Source organism: Diabrotica undecimpunctata, chromosome 5 (genome assembly GCF_040954645.1).
Source record: "Diabrotica undecimpunctata isolate CICGRU chromosome 5, icDiaUnde3, whole genome shotgun sequence".
NCBI lineage: Eukaryota > Metazoa > Arthropoda > Insecta > Coleoptera > Chrysomelidae > Diabrotica > Diabrotica undecimpunctata.
Genome location: NC_092807.1, coordinates 68,725,487 through 68,746,187, shown reverse-complemented (window position 1 = coordinate 68,746,187; position 20,701 = coordinate 68,725,487). Strand labels below are relative to the sequence as shown.

The 20,701-nt window shown below is 35.0% G+C and overlaps 1 long non-coding RNA gene across 1 annotated transcript in view; it reads left to right on the top strand.

Moving 5' to 3' along the window:
• The window catches only part of LOC140440647 (uncharacterized), a 45,595-nt gene extending 29,246 nt beyond the window's left edge, over positions 1–16,349 (top strand). Inside the window, exon 2 of the long non-coding RNA XR_011950897.1 lies at positions 14,515–16,349. This is a non-coding gene — a long non-coding RNA (uncharacterized lncRNA). The remainder of the gene's footprint in view (positions 1–14,514) is intronic.
• Positions 16,350–20,701: the final 4,352 nt, after the last annotated feature.

Genomic DNA, 20,701 nt, shown 5'->3' with positions numbered 1-20,701 from the left:
TGGGTCATAGTTTTTAACTGTGTGATAGCCTATGTGTCTATAATAACTTGCGCATAGAAAATAATAGAATTTTGTACCTCATAATTTATGTTTATTATCCTTTGTTATTTTGGAACATCTAAAAGTATAGCAATACATTTTAATTGTTAAACAAAAGAGAAAATAAAAACACTTTTTGTGGTGTGCCACTGAACCTTACACAAAATCGTACACAAATAGTTAAATGGTAGTAAAAGTTTCCGATATAGGCAGACGGCAGAGGCATCGCCGCGCACGATGTCCATACTATGACATGTTTTTCATACGGTTTTCGGATCAGATTTTTTCAAAACATCAAATATAACTTATTTTTGCCTTTCTTTATTTAGGCTAACCGCTACTGTTTTTTTCTTCAGCGTTTCTTCTTAATCTAGATTAATATTATATTTACAATTCTTTCTGGAACGAGCTGTAATTTTTGTCAAATATCCATATTGTTTGGTTTAGGCGCCTTACGGTTTAGCATGCTGTGGCAGATGCTCTTTAAAGTCTCTTTCAATATTAATATCGTTTGAGAAATTTTTCCCAGATACTTATATTTCGTTACTTAATCTACCATTTGAAGTTCAATCTTCTTTTAATATTAGTTTAAATGGTCCAGTAGTATGTTCGAACAGTTCAGTTATAAGCAAAATAAGGTGTTGTTGTACACCTAATTCTTTTAGTATCAGTCATAAGTGTATCCATTTGACTCTGTCGAACGCTTTACGATAATCTATAAAACAAATCTATAGTGGGATATTAAATTCCCTAGACTTTTATACTTTTTTTGGACTTTTATAATAATGGCTTTAAAATTAAAGGTTTAGTGAAAATCTCTACGCGACTTTAATGCATTAAATATTTTAATTAAAAATCGATATATCTATTGAAATTAGACAGTAAAAAATTATGTCATTAAAGATTGATTTATAAATTATTGTAGTTTAAATTCAACTACGCTATGAAACAAATATTGTATGTCATAAACTGCAGTAATCGAAAAATTACAAAGACCTCCCTATTGTACAGAGTTTTCTTTAATTAATAGGGTAACAAACATTATAATCCTACCGAAGAGGCTTCTACTTTCATAAACTGTTACACGATTACTCTATCCGATGTACGTACATTTATGGACTAAATGTTTCAGTGCCAATGCATTTTAACAAAAGATACTAATTAATAAAAATGGAAACTTAACTTTTCCAAGTTTATAATAGACACTTTCTTATGTTTGAAAATATATAAAGCAAGTAATATAAATTACCGCCTTGTTTATTAAAACTAAAAAGTAAAATAAAGTTATGTGTCGGTTAACAATTTATATTTAACTTCATTAGCCAAATAGTCCTGAAATTCTTCCATGGCTAGATTGATGGATATTTAAATAAATTTCAAGTTCCAAAATGTACCTGCTGTAAAATTTGAAAATCTACTACTAATACAATTATTGGCAACATCGCAGGAGTTTAGAAGTGTACGCAAAATGGTAAATACGGATCCCAAAAATGGTTTATCCTGTTGTGGAGTCCACTTAATCCTACATGTTGGTCGGAGTCTACATAAAGCGCTACTCAGATAATAGTATACACGGTGTATATTCTACTGGAGTTAGTATAATACCGTTTTAGAACGGAGCTTACATTAACCGCTAGATGTATATATATATATATATATATATATATATATATATATATATATATATATATATATATATATAGATCTAGCGGTTAATGTAAGCTCCGTTCTAAAACGGTATTATACTAACTCCAGTAGAATATACACCGTGTATATTATTATCTAAGTAGTGCTTTATGTAGACTCCGACCAACGCATAGGATCAAGTAGGCTCCGTAATACGTTAAAACATTTTTGGGATCCGTATACACCTTTTCGGCTACAAAACGAAGCTCCTGCAATGTTGCCAATAATTTTATTAGTCGTAGATTTTCAAATTTTACAGTAGGTATATTGTGAGACTTAAAATTTATTTAAATATTCATCAATTTAGGCATCGAGGAATTTCATAGATTCTTGGCTAATGTAGTTAAAAATTTTATAATACAGTAGACTCCCTCTATAACGAGAACTGAAATGGCAGACTAATTACCTCGTTATAAGCGGATCTCGTTATATCCAACAACAATAATATTGTGCATACATATGAATATGTAGTTTTCTAAAACATTAATTTTCTATAGTGAAACCATTCGGAGCAATATAATATGCTAATAAATATTGTTTGAATGGCGATTTTAAAACAAAGTTGTCTACTTTTATTGTCAATGAAATGCATTAAAACAAAAAAGAGTTGTTTACTTTTACTGTCAATGATATATGTTAAAACAAAAAATCTGTATTCTGTAAATATGTATAAAGCGTATAAAGTTATTTTGTCATTTTTGACTGCTTTAAATTGTCCAGTATTCTATCTATCATATTTTCTAAAGATGTGAAACAGTTTTATGCTTCTTCATTTGCGTTTTGTCCTAGGATAAAGTTTCTGACAAACTTTAAAACACTTTCCACATCTTGTCTATTAGGACCCATATTATTAGGTGTGAATGGTCAACCCAATACAATGACACTTGTGAATCATAAATTTTACATTTCCGACTAAGAATCATAAATTGTAGAAGTTTATTGCGGGCGGCCCGCAGTTAAAAAGGGTATTTATTTATAACTACGGCCGGGCCAAAACGTAAAAAACACGTTTTGCAATCTTATTTTCTTTCGTTATAAGCAAATTTACCTCGCTATAAAGGGTTATAGTTCAATAGAAATTTCACGGGACATCTAATGTACCTCGTTATAAGCGAAATCTCGTAATAACCGTGTTCGTTATAAAGGGAGTATACTGTATAAATTGTTAACCGACATGTAACCTTATGTTTAACCAGCACAAGTTTAACCTTTTATGTTTAATAAGCAAGGTGGTAATTTATATTACTTGCTTTAATTATTTTTAAACTTAAGTAAGCGTCTATTATAAACTTGGAAAGTTTCCATTTTTATGCATTAGTATTTTCTTTTAATGCATCTCACTGAAACGTTTATTATATAAATGTACGTATATCGAGTGGAGTTTTCGTGTAACAGTTTAAGAAAGTAATAGTACTCTAATATTTGTTACTACATAAAATTATAAAAAACTCTGTACAGCAGGGAGATCTTAGTAACTTTCCTATTGCTACAGTTTATGACGTGCAATATTTGTTTCATAAATTAATAAAATTTAAATCACAATAATTTATAAATCACTCTTAAAATTATAATTTTTACTGTCTAATTTCAATATGTCGGTTTTTAAGTCTAGGGAATCGAATATCCCACTATACATTGGATACACATGAACAGACCGATACAGTTATGGCGGATAAAAGAAGTAGGCATACCACAACACCTAATTTAGCTTATAACTGCCCTGTACAAATACACTACTTGAACATTTAACGTAACATTAAAAGCAGATTGAAACTCAAATGAGAGATTAAGTAACAAAACGAAAGTATCTGGAAAAAATTTTCAAACGATATTAGTATTCGTTAAAGAGCATGTGACAAATTATGCCGAATCGACAATGCGCCTCAACCACACAATATTGTTATTTAAGAAAAAGTACAGCTCGTTCCAGAAAGAATTGTAAAATATAACATGTTATAGAACTGCCGTATAGATAACAGCTGCCGATATAGATAAGAACTACTGTAAAAATAAATTCTTGAGTAATTTTATTCTTAAATAATTAAATATTTTTGGGGTAGAACCCTGAAAGTATGCTAGAAGTATTCATAGTTACTTTTACATTTATATTTTATTTGACGTTTCTATCTCCGAATCGGAGTCTTTTTTAAACATGTATAATATTATGACAACAAATTTTTATATTAAAATTGACGACAAACACATGAAAATAACACCTACTTAAGATGTAATTCATTAACGGCCCATAACGTATCGTATAGCGTAACATTAGTGAGTCATTCAGAGAAAATATTTTGGTGCCCTATGGTAACTTGATTCTTTTCAACAATTATATTATTTCTTGTATTGGTTTCGTAAAAAACAGTTTTACAGTTTCATGTTCGGTGTTATTGTTTTAAATTCTTTGTCGCTTGTATAAGCTACATTTAAATAATTGTCTTTTTGTATCTTATTAATTTTATAGGTTAATAATTTCGAAGTAAATGTATTGTTACGTAAAAATATGAGTCATAGTTTTAACCTGTAAACATGTTTTTATTCTAATATGTTTTAGAGTTTACGAGAGGCTTCGATTTACCTGAGCGACCTTCCAGAACCGATGCGAGGGAAATCCAGTTTGCCTTTACCGTTTCGCCATCGAAGGTTTTAGACTTTTCGAGATAACGGCACTGGTATATAATAACGGAACTTTATTTGGAAGGGGCAGTTAATTCTGAAGACGCGCTCGCGAATTTGTTACGTACGGATATATATATAAATTATTGTCAGATAAGTTAATATAAATAAAGAAATAAATTAAATCCGTAAGTGTTATAAATATTGAACCTTTTAATAAATGCACAACATTGGTGTCAGAACAGTGGAATAATTAAGATAAATTTGAATATAAAATAAATTGTGAAAATGACGACGATTTATGAGCTGACAGTGACTATTTTAAGAAGACATCTCGAAGACAGAGAATTAGCTTCTACCGGAAAAAAGGCTGAGTTAGTCCAACGACTAAAGAACGCTTTGCTAGAAGAAGGATCTAGATCTAGAAGACTAGATCCAGAAACTTATATATTTGAAGACAAGCATGATGCTGTCCTCTCGTCGATTTCGAAAGTTTCTGGTGATGTAGCCAAAGTTTCTGGTGACATCGCATCATTGGAGAACAAAGTATCCGGCGACATCGCTTCTTTAGAAAGCAAAGTTTCTAACGAGATTTCTTCTCTGGAAAGCAAAGTTTCTGCTAACATCTCTAAAGTCACTTCAGAGATATCTGCTCTTGACGATAGAGTGTCTTCGTTAAAAAACCAAGTTGCTGCCGATATGTCGGCCTTCGAAGAAAAGATTAAAGAGATGGAAAGGAAGATGGAGGAAACAGGGACAGCAGAGAGAGGAAACAATCCAATTACAGTGGAGATAAAAGAAGACCAGACGAAATTTAAGTTGGAGACACGGCCGAAATTTGAAGGAAGTGGAGGTTCTATTCATGTTAAAGTCCCAACTTTCGACGGAAAATCATCATGGAACAACTACATGAAACAGTTCGAATCAGCCGCAAGAGCGAATGGATGGTCTGAAAAAGAAAAGGCTGTAAACCTGACTATCGCTCTTCGAGGAGATGCCTTAGATGTGCTTCAGACCATAGCCGTAGAGGAGACGGATGATTTCGAACAGCTGAAGAAGAGGTTAAATATGCGATATGGCCACGAACATTTGGAGCATGTATATCAGTCGCAGCTTAAAAATCGTAGACAGAAGAAAGATGAGGCTCTTCAAGAATATGAGGTAGATATTGCCAGATTAGTACGATATGCTTATCCAACAGCTCCCGAAGACATGATGGAAAAATTGGCCGTTCAAACGTTTATTGATGGTCTTCGTGATCATGAAATGCAGAGAACACTACGATTAGCTCGTCACAAGATGCTGGTTGATGTCTTATCCGCCGCTCTCGAATACGAGTCAGCTACGCAGGCCTCTGGCGGGTACAGTAAAGTTAGGACTGTAAAAGAGGAAGGAGATGAAGATAAACTTGACCAGCTCGTTAATATGATTAAGAGTATGACATACAAGAAAACGAAGACCATCAGATGCTGGAATTGTGGCGAAATAGGACACGTACGAAGCTCCTGTAAGCACCCTAGGTACGACGCAAATCAAGAAACTCACCATCAGGAAAACTAGAACGGGTCAGCCTTAGGGGGGCAGCTTCGACCCAAAACTTTTCCAAAGACCCTCTCATACTAATAGCTTCTTTGAAATGTCGTGAAGATAGTGTATATGTAGATGGAGACATAAATGGTAAAAAGCATACGTTGTTGGTGGATACCGGAGCGACCAGAACCATTATACGCCCGACAGTTATAAACAGCCGAAAGAAACTGTTACCAACGAGGTTGCGACTTCGGACCGCTACAGGTGAAAATGCCAACATTCATGGAGAAATCCAGGTACAATTGGGAATTGGAGCAGAAAAGTTCGTCCATACTGTTATAGTTGCTGACATCGAAGAGGATGTTATATTAGGAATGGACGTAATGAATATGCATGGATTCCAATTGGATTTTAAGAATAAGGTAATCAAAGTTGGCAACGAAGAGGTATTTCTCCATCCACATAATGACAACACTGTGCAAGCAGCCATTACAGAAGATACAGTCGTGCCTGCGAGAAGCGAAACGATCATAGTAGCGCGGCTACAGGGATTTGTAGACGAAGGGAGACCTGTTATGATGGAGCCTTGGAACCACGACGATGAGGTTGGCCGTGGAATCATAATTGGAAAGGAATTGGTGACTTCGGCTAAGGAAATTCCTGTGAGACTTATCAATGTCAACGACTACCCAGTGACCATAAAGAAAGAGACAAAAGTAGGAACTTGTGTACCTGTGACATCCATAATCCGTCAGGCGACATCTGATAATTCCAACGACAAATTCGACCAAATGGTTGCAGTTGCAGGACAGTCTCTAAATCAGATAGAGAAAAGGAAATTAAGGGAATTTCTTCGGCAGTATCGTGATATTTTCGTACCGAAAGGAGGAAAGACGGGAAGAACTACGGTTGTTAAGCATAAAATTGATACTGGTAATGCTAAGCCAATTCGTCAAACAGCTCGACGATTACCACAGGCGAAAAGAGAGGAAGCTGAAACGATTGTTCAGGAAATGAAGAAAGACGGGGTGATAGAACCTTCTACGAGCCCATGGGTCTCTCCGGTGGTCCTGGTTAAGAAGAAAGACGGAACGACGAGGTTCTGTGTGGATTACCGTTTGCTGAACAACGTTACCAAGAAAGATAGTTATCCTCTGCCTCGGATCGATGACACATTGGACACATTGGCTGGAAGTAAATTGTTTTCTACTTTGGATTTGAAGTCTGGATACTGGCAGGTAGAAATGGACCCAGTAGATAAAGAAAAGACAGCCTTCACCACAGGATCTGGATTGTGGCAATTCAACGTTATGCCATTTGGACTCTGTAATGCTCCTGCGACATTTGAGAGGCTTATGGAAAATGTGTTGAGAGGATTATCTTGGAAAACATGCCTGGTTTATTTAGATGACATAATTGTCTTGGGGGAGACATTCGAAGATCATTTGAGGAATTTAGAAAACGTTTTTAATCGACTTAAAGCTGCCCAATTGATGCTAAACCCCAAGAAGTGCCAGCTATTTCAAGGTAAAGTCAATTATCTGGGTCATATAGTCAGTAAAGAAGGAGTGGCCGTGGATAAGGGAAAAATCGATTCCATTAAGGAATGGCCAAAACCAACTGACAAACATCAAGTGAGAAGTTTTCTTGGACTATGTACTTACTACCGGAGGTTTATTAAAAAGTTTGCAGATATCGCTAAGCCATTAACGCGACTTACAGAGGAATCAAGAGAATACCGCTGGGATATAGACTGCCAAAATGCCTTTGAAACGTTGAAAAAGCATTTAATAACAGCACCAATTTTGGGGTATCCACTGCCAGAAGGAGAGTTCATCTTAGATACGGATGCAAGTAATGTGGGAATTGGAGGAGTGCTGTCTCAGATTCAAGGAGGACAGGAACGAGTCCTCGGATATTTTAGTAAAGTTCTTTCAAAACCAGAACGGAATTATTGCGTCACGAGAAGAGAACTTCTGGCAGTAGTGAAATCAGTAGAGCACTTCTATCAATACCTCTATGGCAGAAAGTTTCTAATCCGAACCGACCATGCCGCCCTTAAGTGGTTGATGCAGTTTAAGAATCCAGAGGGTCAGATAGCCAGGTGGATCGAACGACTCCAAGAATACGATTTTAAGATTGAGCACCGGGCCGGAGTTAGCCATAGAAACGCTGATTCTCTTTCCAGAAGGCCATGCCCAGCAGAGTGTTCCCACTGCAACAAAACGGAATCCAAGGAAGCAGCAGTGCTAAGAACGACGATTGTCAACGACGACTGGACGCCTACTAAGATAAGGGCAGAACAAGAGAGAGATCCAGTTATACAGAAAATCCGAAAATGGAAAGAGGAAAACCGTCGACCACCTTGGCAGGAAATATCAAACCTATGCTCAGTAGTTAAGACGTATTGGGCCCAGTGGGACTTATTTATCATCGAAGATGGCTTGCTCAAACGAGTCCTGGAAAATGATGACGGTTCAGAGAAGAGAAGACAGTTGGTGATCCCAAAGAGCAGAATAGCCGAAGTACTTCGTCAGTTACACGACAGTCCATCGGGAGGGCATTTTGGTGTAAGGAAAACCCTTCAGCGAATTCGGGAACGGTTTTATTGGATGAACAGTTCCGACGACGTAAAAGACTGGTGTAAGAAATGTACTATTTGTGCTACGAGTAACGGGCCTCACCGAAAAAGGAGAGCTCCTATGAGACAATATAATGTTGGAAGCCCGTTTGAAAGAATAGCTTTGGACATTGCAGGGCCATTTCCAGAAAGTGAAAATGGGGGCAAGTACATGTTGGTAGTAATGGATTACTTCACTAAGTGGGTCGAGATTTACGCACTTCCAGACCAGAAGGCCGCCACCGTTGCAGATAAGTTGATCCAAGAATATATCAGCCGATTTGGAGTGCCTTTGGAGATCCATAGTGACCAAGGCAGGAACTTCGAAAGTGATCTATTCCAAGGAATATGTGATAGACTAGGCATGAAGAAAACAAGAACTACCGCGTATCATCCGCAATCGGATGGTATGGTAGAATGAATGAATAGGACAGTTGGCAAGTATTTGACAAAGATGGTGTCCGATCATCAGCGAGACTGGGACCAATACCTTCCGTTCTTCACAATGGCCTACAGATCTGCTGTTAACGAATCAACAGGCCAGACACCAGCCAAAGTCCTATTCGGACGCGAAATGCGACTACCTTGTGATCTCGAGTTTGGATGTCGACCTGGAGAAGATGTAGCAGGTGAAGATTATGTGATCGAATTACGAAGAAGAATGGACGATGTACATGAGTTAGTCCGTTCCCACCTTCAGATCGCTAGCGACCGAATGAAGAAACGGTACGATACACAAGCCGAAAAGGGTTGCTTTAAGAAGAACGACAAAGTATGGCTGTATAATCCCAAGAAGCGAAAAGGTTGTTCTCCCAAATTGCAGCAGTTTTGGGAAGGTCCATACCTCATTATGGAGAAGATCAACGATGTCATCTACCGAATAAGCAAGATTCCGAAGGGAAAGCCGATGATAGTACACCATAACCGGCTGGCGTCTTTCGAAGGTGACCACGACGTAGATGAAGAAGTGGAAGTAAACCAAGTCCAAGACGTGTCTGACTTCACGTTTGAGGAATTCATGGGTGCCTATGGAGGTACCGGTAAAGCAAGACATGGTGTTACCACTGAAGAAAAGCAAGATCTACTCGCGCTCCCCGATGACTACTCGCTGGCCCTTACCATCCCGGCCAGTATCAAAGACGCACCAGGGTTGGCATCCGTCTTTCGAAGGAAGTTTGGTCGAGTTGCAGAACTTCAATGCCAGGTGCCAGCTCCCGGTAAAATCTTGAAACTCCAAGATGCATCACGTTACCTTTTCTACCTGGTAACAAAAGACACTGCCCGTGACCAACCTACCTACCGAGATGTATGGGAAGCCTTACTTCAATTGAGAGAGCACGTACTAGAGTCCGACGTGCAAAAGTTAGCCATGTCAAAGTTGGAGTGCCGCCAATTAGATTGGAGGGTTATCCGAAATATGGTGGAGGAGATCTTTAAAGACACCGAAGTCCAGGTGTTAGTCTGTTGCAATCCGCATAGTTACTGGTGCGGAGAGAAAACCGTCCCTTGTCATTTTTATACAACTGGAAGTTGTAAAAGAGGGTCCAGTTGCCGATACCAGCATACCGTTCCAGTTCTAGTCCCGACAAGGTTCCAGGAGGAACCATCTTTTGAGAGGGGGGCAATGTTACGTAAAAATATGAGTCATAGTTTTAACCTGTAAACATGTTTTTATTCTAATATGTTTTAGAGTTTACGAGAGGCTTCGATTTACCTGAGCGACCTTCCAGAACCGATGCGAGGGAAATCCAGTTTGCCTTTACCGTTTCGCCATCGAAGGTTTTAGACTTTTCGAGATAACGGCACTGGTATATAATAACGGAACTTTATTTGGAAGGGGCAGTTAATTCTGAAGACGCGCTCGCGAATTTGTTACGTACGGATATATATATAAATTATTGTCAGATAAGTTAATATAAATAAAGAAATAAATTAAATCCGTAAGTGTTATAAATATTGAACCTTTTAATAAATGCACAACAGTATAATATAATATTCTTTTTTCTATCACTTGGTTTAAGTATAGTTCACTTATATTCTTATTGCTTATTTACTTTTAGTCGTAATACCCAAGTCGAAAGGGATAAACCAGCGAAGTGAGTTTTAGATTGAACATATATTGGCCTTTCAGATGGTCACTTATGTTAATAGAGGTCATCATGTGTGCAGAAAGTAACCACGAGTACGAAAGATATCAGGTATCAGGGGTGGTATTTGTAAATCTAAATACCGCTTACGACACCTTAAATTAGAGGGAATTTCTCTAAAAACTATATGACATCCCCTTAGATAATAAACTCACTCATTTTAATATATTAAAACTGCTGTATATAGGGATTCGCGGGTAGCGACTAGGAACTCCTTTTTGGACAGTCCTATCAGGGAAAGTGAATCAATCCCTGCCTTCCGCAGATTCCAGGTGTTTCCTGGCCCGGGAAACTAGTACCTGTTAAGGGTTCCTCGTCCAGGGTCATGGATGAAGACCACAACGGCATCCAGAGCGGAGAAGAAGGTCTTCACAACGGTCTGGAGGGCGGAGGTGGCAGCCCCATGGTTTTAGGGTTTATATAAAATCGAACCTGGAAAGCTGTAGCTGGTCTTTCAGTATTTGTATTGAGCGGAAGTCATGTAGGCCAGAACGGTCAATACATAACAGTACCCGGTGCGGTGGTAACCACTTAAACAGCGTGTACACAGAGGTGTACAAAGCCAAGGGAATGACTACTACACTATTGTTCCCAGGTTTATCATTATGGCTGAGGAATTAAACGATAGCCCCGAGTACGGGCGCCTCTTAAATGAGGCAGGGGTGGAAATAATCTCCCGCTTGGCCAAATTTGATATCGAAAAAAGCTGTAGAATAGGCACATGGAATCTGCGGAGTTTATATGAACCCGGAAATACACAAAATGCCATAGATGAGATGAGAAGACTGCAAATATCAATTCTGGGTATTAGTGAAATGCGATGGCCTAGATCTGGCCAATGCCATGTGGATGATCATGAAGTGTATTATGCAGGAGAAGACAGTAATTATCATCGTAATGGTGTAGGATTCATAGTCTCAAAGGAGGTTAGCAAATGTGTCAGGGCGATACGCCAGGTATCTGAACGGGTCACAATGATTCAGTTAAACGCGAAACCCAGAAATATAAATTTAATACCGACAGCGGAAAGTAAACTAGAAGAACTTGAAAAGTTCTACGCCGATGTAAAGACTGTTACTGACCAACTCAAGACTAGAGATCTTACCATTCTGATGGGTGACCTTGATGCTAAGATAGGAAAAGGCAGACAAAGTAACACTATTGGATGTTATGGACTGTGCGATAGAAATGAAAGAGGAGATTATTTCGCAGATTTTTGCAAAGCATAACCTATGTATAATGAACACCTTTTTCAGCAGACACTCCCCGTAATATTGTCAGAAACCAAATTGACTACATAACTATCAGTGAGCGGTACAGAAATGCAGTAAAGTCTGTAAAAACTTTTCCTGGTGCCAATGTTCTATCTGATCACAATCTATTGTTAGCCGAAATAAAATTAAAATAATTGCAAACAATTTAGAGAGCAATTTTAAGAATTATGAACAACAAGAATCCATCGAGGATCATTGGAACCAAAATCAAAACGATTATAAGCAACTCAACTCCAAACGTAAAAGAGAGCAGTCAAAAAATGCAACAGTGGATGAACGATGAGATTTTGAATTTGATGGAAAAAAGACAATTTTAAGAACCAAAACGTAGAAATGTATAAAGTAATTAATAAAGAGATAAGGACTAAAATAAGAGCTGCAAAACAAACATACTTCGAAAACAAATGTTTAGAAATTAAAGAATTACAGGGAAAACATGATTCATTTAATATGTATAAAAAAATTTAAGAACTAACAGGTCAGAACAAAAAACAGGCAAATAACATCGTTGATAGAGACGGAAAACTGATTATCACTAATTCGCATAAAATAGACAGATGGAAAGAGTATATTGAGGAACGGTTTAGTGATTAAAGGCCCGAGCGTGAACTTAACGAAGTAGTTACAGGACCTGACATAACTATGGACGAAATTGAACAAGCAATACGATTAGCAAAGACCCGAAAAGCGACGGGACCAGATGAAATACCGAGTGAAATAATAAAGCTCTTCCAAAGTTCAGGTAAAATATCTATCCTTCATGTGTTTAATAAAATTTATGAAACTGGCTATATACCAACGGATTGGCAGCTGTCGACTTTTGTGACGATACCTAAAAAAACAAATGCAAAAAGATGTAGTGACTACAGAACCATCAGCTTGATGGGTCATGTTTTAAAGATATTTCTACGCATTATTAAAAATATTTACTGGCATCAACGTGCAAACATCAGGATTGGCCGGGACACTTCTGAAGAGCTTCAAATACGAAGAGGAGTAAGGCAGGGCTGCATTTTGTCCCCGCTACTATTTAACATCTATTCTGAGTTCGTTTTCAATAAAGCAGTAGATAATGTTTAATGTGGTATAAAAATGAATGGCGTCAATATTAATAATTTGAGATATGAGGATGACACAGTGTTAATTGCAAGCAATTACGAAGAACTTCAACATCTAATTAATCGGATTACCACAACGTGTGATGAATATGGCCTTAAGCTAAACACCGCAAAGACAAAGGTGATGGTCGTCAGTAAAACGCCAATACAACCGGAAGTGGTAACAGCTTATGGTGAACAACTGGAGAGAACTGACAGTATCACTTACCTTGGTTGTAATCTAAATGAGAACTAGGTCATGAGCAAAGAAATTAGAATACGGATAGAGAAGGCCAGAGCTGCATTCTTTAAGATGAAGAAACTGTTATGTGGAAACAATATTACTTTAAGTCTGAAAATTAGATTAGTGAGATGTTATGTGTTCTCTACTCTTTTGTATGGTGTCGAAGGTTGGACTTTCACGGATACACTTCTCAAGAAACTGGAAGCCTTTGAAATCTGGGTGTATCGGAGAATCCTACGAATAAGTTGGGTGGATAAAGTTCGTAACGAAGTTGTTTTGCATCGGATGGGAAAAGTTACGGAAGTCGTCAAAACAGTTCAAAATCGCAAACTTGAATATTTTGGCCATATTATACGCCACCCAGAGAGGTATAATATGCTTCATTTAAGAATACAAGGCAAGGTAGACGGAAGAAGAGGGCAAGGTCGAAGAAGAACGTCATGGCTTAAAAACCTAAGAGATTGGTTTACTAGATCCTCTGAATCTATTTTCAGAGCTGCCGTCAACAAAATTACTATAGTCAATTTGATAGCCAACGCTCGATAATCGAGCTCGGCACATGAAGAAGAAGATATAGGGATTCATCATTTTGTTGAAGAGTGTTGTTTAAAAAATGTCTTTCTTTCTAAAATCTTTTCCCAAATACTAAGCAACAGTATATACTCAAACGTATCATGTTGTTTATGTAAACCGGTAGCTTCGGACCTTGTTAACGGTTATTCATCTTGATTTTAAGGAAAAATGATGTAAACAATCTTTAATTTCATCATAATTTTCCTTTCAGATCATCAGAACGAGCAGACCAACTGGTGTCACAAATGGGTTTTATACTTAAGAGTTTGCTCTTACAAAAGCTACGTTTGCTATAAACGTATGGTTCGAATATATATTGAAAAAGATCTGAACGACCCCTATAATATATACACGTGAACTACACGATATACATTTATGATACAGGGGTACTTATGAGCTCCACAAAATTTTTAAAAATTATGAAGTTTTGTATGTTAACGAATCGACAGAACCAATATAAGGGAATGGTCAAGTGAGCTCCCTATATCGGTGTCCACTTGACCACGGGACTCACTTAAACCTGAATTTTAACATGGGCGGAGTCCACTTTATGCCGTAGATATATATATATATATATATATATATATATATATATATATATATATATATATATATATATATATATATATATATATATATGACAACAAATTATATTAACCTATAATTATCAATATTGTGTGCTTTCCAGATCCCTGGAGCCTGCAGAGGACACCTAAAAGGACTGCTGGCGAGAAAGATCAGGCAGAACCACCTTCTGCGGATAGTAACCTAGAAGAAGCAAATGAAATGGTGGATGATCCAAGAAACTCCCCTCCAATACCAGAACAGTCTCAGAATCAGAATATAGGTAACTTATCCTCCGATTGTCATCTCCAAACAACTCCAGACTACCAACCTAAAAAGAAATTTAAGACACGGTCTAAAATTCAGCAAATTGCTTCTACTGCTCGTGAACTTAAGAATTTAAGTGAATCTATTTTACGCAGCGACCCTAAGAATGATAGTGAGTGGGACATTTATGGTCCGTGGCAGCACAATTAAAATGTTTGTCTCCTGCTCAGGAACTCACTGCCCAAATGGAAATAAATAATATCCTGACAAAGTGCCGTTTTAATGATTTATATTGTGCATCTACAGGATCAGACCGCGTTTTATCTGTGTCTACTATGTGTCATCCTTCTAACAGTTCCGGTTCCAGCCACGTCTTCGTGGCATCTCCAGAGCTTGAAAAAGATATTTCTCAAAACATAATTATATCGACCACAGAAGCACCCTTGACATCCGAGGCCAACCATAATACATTTTCAAAAGTTTTTACCACTTTCGGCTACAAACAAGATGGGTAGTGGACTTAACTTGTAGCATTTGTAAATTTCTTCAAATCCCCTCGTATATGTAATATATTGAAATCCCCTCATATATGTTTGAAAATCGAAGAATATTTTTAATGTTTCTCAGTTCCTATCTTACAAGTTAAAATACGCAAAAAGTATTTTCAATTCCTGCTTAGGTCGGCTCGAATTAATATAAGCCATTTTAAAGTTGTTTATTTATTTCGTAGCTGCGTATGTTGCCCGATATTCTTTGATTTATGTCGCCCGAAGTACTGCGTTTTCAAATTAATAATTTGCGTCATAGAAATAGGATATCTACGTCTTAGTTTTCTGTTTTGTTTATTTCAACATTTGTTTATTTTTCAAGTTATGCTAACGAATTTTTAATTTCGTCATTCTTACTTGGGTCGCTGTCGGCACAAGTGTGGATAAATTCTTACTTGGGTCGCTGTAGGCTCAGTATGAATCCAAATTCACCGTCGAATTTGTAGTTTTCTGTTTTTGGCCCCTTTTGTGGAAATATGTAGCAGTGGAAGATAAATTGTGTAGTATACCAGAACATGGTAAAATTTTGAAGCAGTACATAGGGTGTGCCCACTATGTACAGTTGATTTGATTCCAACCTCATTTTGTCGTCTCTGATCGTCATTGTAGTCTATGGAGACAGTTTTCTTTTGTTCCTGTTCGGAAATGGTCCATCTAGCTTCTGCCCCGGAGATGTTAGCAAGGTTTTCAGAAGTTTAAGTGCAAAATTTTATGTGAATTAAAAGGTAGCATTTAATGTAATAATTTTCAAAGTAAAATAGACATTTTTTTTTCTAAGTAACAATAATTGCTTTCATTAAAATTTAAAGGATTTATAATAATTAATAAATTATAAAATTTTAGAGTTTGACTTTAGCTGTCAATTTGTGTGTTCACTTTTTTTTTTAATTTATTGTTAACTTATGATAGCACGTTTTATGATTTTTTTGATTTTAGTTTATTTCATTTTCAAAAAAAAAGGTTAACCTCCATGCCATTTTGAAAGATTTTGTAGCAATCTCCTTTGTAAACAGCAGATGAACATGTAAGTTTTTTCTTTGTATTTGTGTATTTTACAACTATTTATATAGTATATTTTTTATGTCATCTGTATTTTGTGTAACTGTTTGTAAGACACAATAAATGTTAATTTTTGTTTTCTTAACATTTTGTTTATTCTTTTTTTTAACTAACCCTTTTTTGAGTTTTATTTGAAAAAGATATGTTTTGCATCTCTGATAATTATTTCCCTAGTTACTGTTAACTAGTTGTTGTAATAGTTATAATTGGGCACCTTGAAGTGGCGCTCTTTATAAATTACTAGAGGTGTTTCCTGTTTCTTTTTATTTTGTCCCAAGAGATTCATGACCGTTTGTTTCATATTTTTGTTTTGTTTTGTAGTTGCCCCAATCCAAACCCCTTGATATTTTTTACTTATCCACGACCCCAGCTCTCCTAACAAACCCTGAGTGCCGTTCGCACAAGTAGCGTTTATTTTGCTTACCCTATCTCCGCCCCATAGTTTCTATTCCCCAATCTTCTACCCCCAAAATCTTACCCTATGGTAGGCAAAATAATTCGTTACAAACTAAGCTATATATATATATATATATATATATATATATATATATATATATATATTACAAAAATTAAGATATCTAAGTTTGTTACTTGTCATCTAATTTGTCAAGTAAATATTTGATTTACTTTGTTATTACTTTCAACTGTGCCTACCGACTCTAGAGACCTTATTCTCTTATAACACTACATTATAGTAATTATAGTGATAAAAGGAGTTTAGTAATATAATTATATTATAATATATAATATATTATAATATAATATACTATAATATAATATAATATAATATAATATAATATAATATAATATAATATAATATAATATAATATAATATAATATAATATAATATAATATAATATAATATAATATAATATAATATAATATAATATAATATAATATAATATAATATAATATAATATAATATAATATAATATAATATATAATATAATATAATATAATATAATATAATATAATATAATATAATATAATATAATATAATATAATATAATATATTATAATATAATATAATATAATATAATATAATATAATAGAGCTCAGACACATCTTGGACTTGGTTTACTTCCACTTCTTCATCTACGTCGTGGTCACCTTCGAAAAACGCCAGCCGGTTATGCTATACTATCATCGGCTTTCCCCTCGGAATCTTGCTTATTCAGTAGATTATATCGTTGATCTTCTCCATAATGAGGTATGGACCTTCCCAAAACTGCTGCAACTTGGTAGAACAACCGTTTCGCTTCTTGAGATTATAGAGCCAGACTTTGTCGTTCTTCTTAAAACACCCCTTTTCGGCTTGCGTATCGTAACGTTTCTTTATTCGGTCGCTAGCGATCTGAAGATCTTACCTCACAAATTCACGAACAACGAATAAAACAAATCGCACAGAATCGATATTCAGAAGCGAAAGTCCTTATTTATTCGTTTAAATATTAAAAAATCAACATTCCCAACTTCTTATGGGAGAAATACATGTAAAATATTTATAAAAATGCACCTGGGAGTGTGCTTTGTGCTATGATGTAAAACAGATTTGTTTGGAAAGGTATTCTAAGCCCCGCCCATTGAGACGTTAGACTTAGTAGTCCATGCCAGGGAGTCTGGGAGTCTGCTTTGTGCTATGATGTAAAACAGATTTGTTTTCTAAGTTCTTCTAAGTCCATGCCATTAGCCTCTCGTGCTCGCGTGTACTTTTGGATGACTTTTGGTAAACTCAACTCTCAGAATTGGTATACTGTCAACTGTCACAGCATAGACACAGATTATTATGCTGTGATATTGTGATTAAACTGGTCTAAAGTAGACTTTACACTACATGATTTTATCATATGACAATATCATATGAGATTTGTTATGATTCATCGTTTCTATGATGTTTTAAAAAATCGTGTTTATACTGCATGATAAGTTATGACTTATGATATGAGCGACAATGAGTGAGGTTTTATTGATTTTTCTTTTTGTTTATGGTCATAGAGATATTAGACACAGTATAGGTATCAACTATTAGATTTTGAAACCATTATAATGGAAAATTAATCTTTGATTGCATTGGCTTCCCGACTTTTAATAATAATACGCCGGCAACAACTGCGTACAGCGTACAGCAGTAAGAAGAAAAAGATCATACGTCTTTGGGCTCGCAGGTGGCTCTTACGAAGAAATCGTGGAGAGGGTATATCAAATTTAGTGTTGATATTATACCAAATTAAAAATAATTAATAAAGAAACTAATCTAATATTATGACTAAAAAGACTATAAAAGACTAAACTAAGAATAAAATAAAATAAATAAATAATAAAAGAAAAATACCACACAATTTCAATATCAATGCAACAAACAAAAAATAAATAAATAAATAAAGAATATTGTCTCTCGGTAAGGGAATGTTGCTGAATTGACATAAGAATAAGGCGCGATATTTAAATATGTTGGTATTACCGATATTATGTCGACTTTACACTACATGCTTTATCATGTGATTTGTCATATGATTTGGTCATAAAGTCAAATTTCCATGTTTACACTGTGTGATTTGTCATATGATTTTGTCATAAGCACTGTCATGCGGCTCGTCATAGCTTGCCACGGGAGAATAGCACGGTACCTATTCCGCATGATAAAATCATATGATTTTCGATAATAATACAGGTAATACCAACATATTTAAATATCGCGCCTTATTTTTATGTCAATTCAGCGACATTCAAGCTGACATTCATTTACCGAGAGACAGCATCCTTTATTGAAGTTATACTTCTATACGCGCGCTCGACGTTGGAAATTTGTACGGGAGTGAATCGGTGAAATCATTACATATGTAAGATATGAGTAAGAGAGAGACAGAAGATATATTTTCTCTCTCGAAAATAACAATGTTCCTTTTGTATATATATATTTCATATTATATTTATTATGTATATATATATATATATATATATATATATATATATATATATATATATATAAAATTTTATATATAAAATAATATATATTAATATTATTATTTATGTGATATGTTTTGTATTATTTAGTAAATGTTCATAATTATTTTATTATTAGATTTCAAAATAATAATTACAATAAATCACTGTATGACCGAGAACTGTCAATTTTGAAATACGTTACTGTCATGTCTAATTGGCAAATTTTTTACGTGTTTGAAATAAAATGAAAATTTACAACATAATCCGAGTTGTTGGTTTTTTATTTTTATCTTCCACAAACATTTTTTAAAGTTATACTTCTATACACGCGTTCGACGTTGGAAATTTGTACGGGAGTGAATCGGCAAAATCATTATACATGTAAGATATAGGTAAGAGAGAGACAGAAGATATATTTTCTCTCTCTTTCTCTCTCGAGAACAAAAATATTCCTTTTGTAAATATATTTAATATTTATTAATATTATTATTTTTTTATTAATATTATTATCATGGTAAATTAAACATATGCGTAAGTAAGTTATGTATATTGTCATTTGTAAATACTTATGAATATTGCATTTTAATTTGTATTATATTATTATATTGAATTATGTTGCAGTGTATTGTATTGTATTTTTATATTAATAACAAAATAAATAATGAATTTTACTGCAGAGTATGTGTAAAAATTTTTTTTGCATTCAACTCCTTTTATACATATATGAAAATAAAAATATATATTTTCATTAAAATATTGATTCAATCCTTCATTTACTATACTCCTATTATGGGTCAAATGTTTATATACAGCAAACGATGCACCATATACCTATATACCTAATCATTTTTCTCTTTCTGCTCTCTCGTACCTATAGCATTACATATGTAATGATTGTGCAGATTGACTTCCATATAAATTTGTAACGGCGAACGCGTGTATATAGTTCGTCCCAAACCCTTCTTTCAGTGCGTCATAGTTGATCGAATTCTCTCTAACACATTAAGCTAGAAGTGACGGAAAAAACGTGAATCTGTGATTATTATATATAGAACTTAGAAAATTATTTATCGTAAAGCTAATTTTACTTACGGATGTATAATTGGTTGGAGTTTAGAATACGCTAAATAGATATCCAATCAATGATGCGCATAAATATAATTTGACGCAGATTGCCTCGATCGTGACAGTACTTTCACAATGTCAACTGATAATTGTCATTCCAGATTAGTATTATCAGACATTTTACAGTGAAAATTTAATTTTGTTTTTATTGTCATAAAAATATTTTAAATATGCCGAGATATATCGAGAAAGAACAAAGACTAATATTAAAATTATTAAATTATTTTCAATTAGAAAAAAACAGATTACGATCCTGCAACTGTCAAATTTAACTAAAATGTCATGCAATAATTCTCGACATTCTTAAAATCCTATATGACGTCAAAGTTAGTGACGCACTGAAAGAAGGGTTTGGGACAGACTGTA